This window comes from Vanellus vanellus (genome assembly GCF_965231255.1).
Source record: "Vanellus vanellus genome assembly, chromosome: 1".
NCBI lineage: Eukaryota > Metazoa > Chordata > Aves > Charadriiformes > Charadriidae > Vanellus > Vanellus vanellus.
Window position 1 is genome coordinate 102,322,260 of NC_138905.1, and position 7,718 is coordinate 102,329,977.

Genomic DNA, 7,718 nt, shown 5'->3' on the forward strand with positions numbered 1-7,718 from the left:
AAGTGTACAAGCATCACCTGCTTGTGAAGCTGATCGGACAAACATTAAGCAAGCAAGGATCTTGCAGGAATCACAAAATTTTTGAATCAATGAGACTGAATTATATGAATTGCTATGGGCTGTTACTCATGGGGTGTGGTGGGAGAATAGGGCTGGGACTTGGAGTAGCCAAAGAGACAAGGGTGGCCACTGTTAAGTTGCTGACTGGGAAAAAAAAAAAAATCCAAATTGGAGAACAAAAGGTTAAGAAAGGAGAAAGAGAAGAAAACTGGTAATGTTTTCAGACTGAACAACCCAGCTACACATCTTTCCAGGAAGGTGAACACTGAACTCCAACTGAGGCTAAGTATTTAGTGCTAAGCAGAGCAAAATGATTACTTTGCATGCCTTGCATAGGCAGCCCCATTTACGTGCATCATTATAATGTTCGTCCTTCTTGCAAGAGCATGGTATTGTTAACTTGTGTTCACCTGATAATTGTGCTTTTTTCTGCAAAATTGATTCCCAGTCATTCTCCAACCTGTCTTCTTATAGGCAACTGTTGTAAAGTTTTCTACCTGGCACTGTCTTTGTTGTACTGTGCACTGCTTGATCCCTTTCTCCAATTCAGCAAAGTTACTCTGAATCTGAATAGTGTTCTCCACTGTGTGTGAAGGATCCCTAGTTACATGACATATACATATTTGATAAATATATTCCATATTATGCTACCCAAGTCACTAATGAGAATTTTGAGGCATATTGACATTTGCTGAACCTTACTCCATGCATCCCTCCATTTTGACACCAAACCTCAATGATTACCTCGTTCTGGAGTTCCAAAGACATTCACATAGAGCTTACACTTTTTCTTGTCTGATTATATTTCCCTATTTTGCATATAAGAATGTCATCTGAGAAAATGCCAAAAACCTTAGCAGGTTTCTGACATCTATTTCTTCTCCCCTTTCCAATAAGTTATGATTTTTTGAAGGAAAGACTTTCCTATAGGGAAAAGGACTTTCCATAGGAAAGAATTTCTTATGAAGGAAATTAAGTAGGTTTCAAGTGACTTTTTTCTTGATAAATGAACGTGGGTTCTTATCTACTTCTTGTCTTCTGGATGCTAACAAATATTTTGTTGAACCATGAATTTCAGTATATTTCCAGGAAAGATAGGTCAATCAGTTTAACCTTTATGCCTTAACTCATTCTTCTTCTCCCTTATGAAAAATAGTTACTTTTTTCCTTTTTTTGCTTCCACTGTCTTCAGTGGAATAATTGCCTGTGCAACCTGTTCCTATATTTTAAATAATTATTTGAAGTTTAAAGTGGTTATATTAAAATTGCCAGTACTTTACTCGCAGTCCGTACCCTAAAGTGACACGCAGAAACAAACTCTACAACTCACAGAGAGTTATAAAGCAGGTATGTTTATTACAGTGCTGGGTGCAAGGGGGATCTCTCCTCCGAACTTGCACACTGTATCGCAAAGCAAGCGTTCATTTATGGGACAGAAGCATGCATATTCACTAGTAGAGGCTGAGTTATTACAACTAGTTCTGGGAATAGGCGTAACTATTGTAATTATTTCTGGGAACTCATTATCATAAGTCTCCTCCTCTTGCTGCATGTGTACTGCTATCCGGTGGTTGTGGGCTGGGGTCTTCTGGAGGAAGGCTCATAGTCTTCTTCACTGCGTACTCTTCTTCACTGTGTACTTTTCACCTTTGGCTCAGAATGCTGAGTTAGCTGAGACAGTAGCCACAAAACCGGTTACGACCAGATGGCCACTCACAGACAACAGAGTTCCCGTTTCATGCCTATATGTACCCTGTTATCTGTTAAGGCCTCTTGCAACAAAGCTTTGGTATCCTGCTAAACTATTTGCTGTGCTCCCAATATTTAGCTAAGTGTTCCCATATCAAAAGGATTTTTCTATGAAGAAATATTTATTTTATAATGAACATTATAGGTCTGGGACGATAGAAGTAGCATGAAAGTCTCTGAATTTTTTAAAGCAGCTTTTTTTTTATTTTTTTAATGAGTTGTTTGTTAAAGATTCACAAGACAGATAACAAGATACAAGTACCAGGAATATAAGCGCTTTGTTTCCTTTAACTGAAGTTTAGTGACATGTAGAAATGGGCTCGTGACCCCATCACAGTTTTTAACTTTGGTATAACCGTATCATAACTTCATCAACACAGCTCATGCATTTTACAACTCTCAGGAAGGCCAAAAGGAGAATAGTCTTAAGAAGGGTAGCAGTCATTCACTGTTTCAGGAGCTACTCTGAGGAAGACTGAAACAAAATAGATGCAGGGAGATGATGATGATGTCCGTGCTGTGCTGTGTTTCTGTCTTTCTTGTAAATGTGACTTGGTGACTATGCAAATACTGAAAACGTAGGAAAGAAAAGATCCCACCTTAGAGCGGGCCATGATCATGCCAAAATGTAGAATAACTGTGACAGGCTCTTGTGAGTTAGTACTCACAAAAAAGACAACTGTGAGGATAAACTTTAGGCAATCAGCACCAGTTACCATATAAAGAAATGCTTAGGAGAGACAATACCTGATAAATTTGATGTATTCCACTTAGTTGATCCTGAAAACATTCATCCTAGGACATTTAGAGAACTGACTGAAGCAATCTCAAAACTATTAACAGGTATCGTGTATAGCTTGTGGAAAACAGTATCTTTTGTATCTCAAATGTCTACGTCACAAGGAATATCTGAAGATAATGCAGAGAGGAGTTTTTTGTATGAAGGATCCAAATATTTTATCCAACCATCAGAAGGAAACCTCGCAGAAGAGGGTATGCTCGGAATACTGAAAAATGTCCTAGCTTTTAAACTGTTGACCCTGAAGTCTGAATCAACCCTGCAGGGTTGTGGAGCCCTCCGGAGTTGCACCTGGACACAAAGATCCACCCAGACAACTTCTTATTATAAGTAATCTGAAATATTTCTAAGGACTGGAGACTTTTGGATGAGGTGATGATAAAAACTTTCTACTACAATCTGGGATTCAAAGAGCTCTCCATCTTGCAAGACAGAAGAAGAAAGAATTTCATTAAGTAGACAGCAAATTTTATTAGATTAATATAATGTTATGTACCTTCTCCAGTCATGGATCTCCATAATTAAAACATCCCTTTCAAAGTGACTGATACATTCAGTTTATTTTTGTCCTCAATCTCTCCATCCGCGGAATGTTTTTTGATTTAACCTTCTGTACTTCCATCTGCCTTTATATGATTATTCCAACTGAAAAATTCAATTCTCTGAGCTGTTCATAAATAAATATTTTGTTGGCTGTATTTTGCAGCTGCCACAAGCTACTGAGCAACAGAGACTAATCTTGTAGCTGTAATAATTCCACCTTCAACTATCTTGCAATTAATTTGTTCAGTTTTAACTACTGGAAGGAATTCCCCAAACTTTGCAATTTAAAGCTAAATATACACTAAATTATATTTATCTAAAGTTTTATTTCAACCATGTATTCTGCCACACTGTTTTCTTACAGTTCTTGAGCTTGCCTAGTTTGTTGGGGATCTGACCTTGCCACTTCAAGTTCATGTCCAAAAATGTAGTAATTCCCACAGTATCCTGTCTTTTTTTCCCCTATGAATCCTCCTAGCTACATCAGAGATTCCCAGTACTGTGAATAATGAATGAATAATTTAAGACTCAATTTCTTAATCTGTTGCATTCATTCATTTTACAATGACTTTGATGAGAAATGAAGGCATTAACTATATTGCAGGAATGAACATATCAGCTGTGATTTTTTAAAAGACTGGTTCTCAGAAAAAAAACCCAGATAGAATTCAAAGTAATAATTGAAAGTGAAAGCCATGGGCATACAGATATTAATTAAAACTTTTCTTCCTAACCCCAGCAGATTAAGCCTGTAGCTGCAGTTTAACACAAAACCCAGTGAGTTTCACAGTGATAAATTTCATTTTCACCACCTCAACAGTAAAACACTAAGGTATGCAAGCACAATACCTGCCATGTAAACATTTTTCCACTCATTTCCAATCCTTGGGGGAGTGAATATATTACAAAATATATTTTAAAAATCTCCCATATATATCTTAGAATTCTCTAGCTTTATTCAAAACAATCACCTGTAAAATATTTTCCAATAGAGAGGCACTTCTTTGTTCTGCTATCTTGATCATTAAAGTAATTTTTAATAGAAAGCATAAGAATTTTTAATATATCATTAATAATTAGTATTTCAAGGATAAAATCTCTTAGAAGTTCTTGTTTTAGTTCTGGTCTTTGGAATTTCACAGAAAATCTAAAAGAGGCCAATTTACTGCAGTTAATATGTATAAATGCTGGAGGTGAGACTCATTGGAATCCAACATAGAATCATAGGGTTGGAAGGGACCTCTGGAGATCACCTAGTCCAACCCCCCTGCCAGAGCAGGGACACTTTAGAGCAGGTTGCACAGGAACGCGTCCAGGTGGGTTTTGAATGTCTCCAGAGATGGAGACTCCACCACCTCTCTGGGGAGCCTGTTCCAGTGCTCTGCCACCCTCAAGGTAAAGAAGTTCCTCCTCATGTTTAGGTGGAACTTCCTATACTCAAGTTTGGGCCCGTTACCTCTTGTCCTGTCACTGGGCACCACCAAAAAGAGCCTGGCTCCATCCTCCTGGTACCCACCCTTTAAGTATTTACAAGCATTGATCAGGTCCCCCCTCAACCATCTTTTTTCCAGACTAAAGAGACTCAATTCCCTCAGTCTTTCTTCATACGAGAGGTGTTCCAGTCCCCTAATCATCTTGGTAGCCCTATGCTGCACCCTCTCCAGCAGTTCTCTGTCCTTCTTGAGCTGAGGAGCCCAGAACTGGACACAGTACTCCAGGTGCGGCCTCACCAAAGCAGAGTAGAGGGGGAGGATGACCTCCCTCGACCCGCTGGCCACACTCTTCTTGATGCACCCCAGGATGCCATTGGCCTTCTTGGCCACAAGGGCACATTGCTGGCTCATGGTCATCCTGTTGTCCACCAGGACTCCCAGGTCCCTCTCCACAGAGCTGCTCTCCAGCAGGTCAGCCCCCAACCTGTACTGCTGCATGGGGTTATTCCTCCCCAGGTGCAGCACCCTACACTTGCCCTTATTGAATTTCATAAGGTTTCTCTCTGACCAACTCTCTAGCCTGTCCAGGTCTCTCTGTATGGCGGCACAGCCTTCTGGTGTGTCAGCCACCCCTCCCAGCTTTGTATCATCAGCAAACTTGCTGAGGGTGCACTCTATCCCCTCATCCAAGTCGTTGATGAATATATTGAACAGGACTGGACCCAGTACTGACCCCTGGGGAACACCACTCATCACTGACCTCCAACTAGACCCTGCGCCCCTAACCACAACCCTCTGAGCTCTGTCTTGCAACCAGTTTTCTATCCACCTTACTGTCCATTCATCTAACCCACTCTTCCTAAGCTTCCCTATGAGGATGCAGTGGGAGACCGTGTCAAATGCCTTGCTGAAGTCAAGGTAGACCACATCTACCACTCTTCCCTCATCACAGTATCACAGTATCACAGTATCACAGTATCACAGTATGCTAGGGATTGGAAGGGACCTCAAAAGATCATCTAGTCCAATCCCCCTGTCGGAGCAGGAACACCTAGATGAGGTTGCACAGGAAGGCGTCCAGGCGAGTTTTGAATGTCTCCAGAGAAGGAGACTCCACAACCTCCCTGGGCAGCCTGTTCCAGTGCTCTGTCACCCTCACTGAGAAGAAGTTTCTTCTCAAATTTAAGTGGAACCTCTTGTGTTCCAGCTTGAATCCATTACCCCTTGTCCTATCATTGGTTGCTACTGAGAAGAGCCTGTCTCCATCCTCATGACATTCCCCCTTTATATATTTATAAACGCTAATAAGATCACCCCTCAGTCTCCTCTTCTCCAAACTAAAGAGACCCAGCTCCCTCAGTCTTTCCTCATAAGGGAGATGCTCCACTCCCTTAATCATCTTAGTTGCCCTACGCTGGACTCTCTCCAGCAGCTCTCTGTCCTTCTTGAACTGAGGGGCCCAGAACTGGACACAATATTCCAGATGCAGTCTCACCAAGGCAGAGTAGATCATCTATCCATCCAGTCACACCATCATAGAAGGCTATCAGACTAGTCAGGCATGATTTCCCCTTGGTGAATCCATGCTGAGTACTTCTGATAGACTTCTTTTCCTCCACATGCCTTGAGATGATGCCCAGAACAAGCTGTTCCATCATCTTTCCAGGGATGGAGGTGAGGCTGACCAGCCTGTAGTTCCCCAGGTCCTCCTTCTTGCCCTTTTTGAAGACTGGAGTGACACTGGCTTTCCTGCAGTCTTCAGGCACTTCGCCTGTTCTCCACATTTTTGAGTTCTTCAATTAAAACAGTGTTTGTTTATTAACAACATATTTATTTTATTTCCTACCTTTGTCTATACAGGCCTGAATTTAGCTGAGGAAAGTTAGAGAGGGTAGAAGAATTTTTATGGGAGAAAATAAAAAAACAACTTAAGTTTGAAACATAAAGGAGTGGGCGATTCTGTCCCGTAAGATACAGATATGGCAAGTCCAGTTTCTTGTACATTATAAATGTAAACTCTTTTCTAAAAAAGGGATACGGTGTATGAAATCCCCTCATATACACACAAATAAGAGATATCTAATATTCAATCTATATTACACAATCTCTTTATGTATTTGAAAGGTGAAAAAGAATGAGCATCAGCAGTTACTTATTTAAAAACCTTGCCAATAGCAAATATTTGAAGCTGCCAATAAGAAAAAAATAAGCAGCCATGGTTCCATGAAAGCAACCTACTGGTTTCCCATGTAACCTACTCCTTTCCCATGTAACAGCAATTAATCACACTAGCACTAAGTAAGAGAGCCAAAGAGCAACTGATACTGCAGAGAGAAGGGGAGAGGTTTCCAATCCCAGCCCTACCTGGGGAAAAACAATATTCATTTTAAGTGCTAAGAGCTGGAGGAAGGACTACTGCATGTCTGGCTGCAACAGGACTGGATCTCTGCTGGGAGACAACTCAAGGAAAAACAGCCTTTAGGGTACCCAAATAATTCTCCCCAGCAGATTTCATGTTTGGTGTTGATTTTGTTGATGTCTCATTTATTTGCCCTCATGAGGGCCAGCAGATCTCAAATGTTTCTTGCTTTGGCATACAAACTAGATAATCAGCAATGATTGTAGAGACTGAATCAAGTGTGCTTACACAACAGAACTTGCGTGGTTGCATTTTATTAGTTAGAGGAGGCTTCCTTGCCTGGAGTGCTAACTTTTAGGAAAAGAAAGTCAATAAGCATAAAGTGAACAACAGAGCTGAAGATTGACAATAAAATTGCACTCTAACACAGAAAATTAAAGAAAGCACTGCGATCCCCCTCGCGCAGTGCAATAAGGAAAACAACCTGGTATTTATCAATCCTCTTGGTGTAATTTCACTGATGGATAATTGGGTGACTGTCTTTAGCTCTCCTGAACTTGATTTGGATTTAGAAAATATGTGCAGTATATTAATTTGCTTAATGAGACTGTGGTATCTGTCTCTAGTGGTATTCTGGATATACTGCACTTCCAACTGTCCAAAACCCTTCATCAATTTTTTTATTTTTACCTTCCTCAAAATGACCCTTTTCCTACAGGTAAACATTACAGGTCACTCCTTATACTGAACCTGAAACCTTTCTGATCAGGAAGAA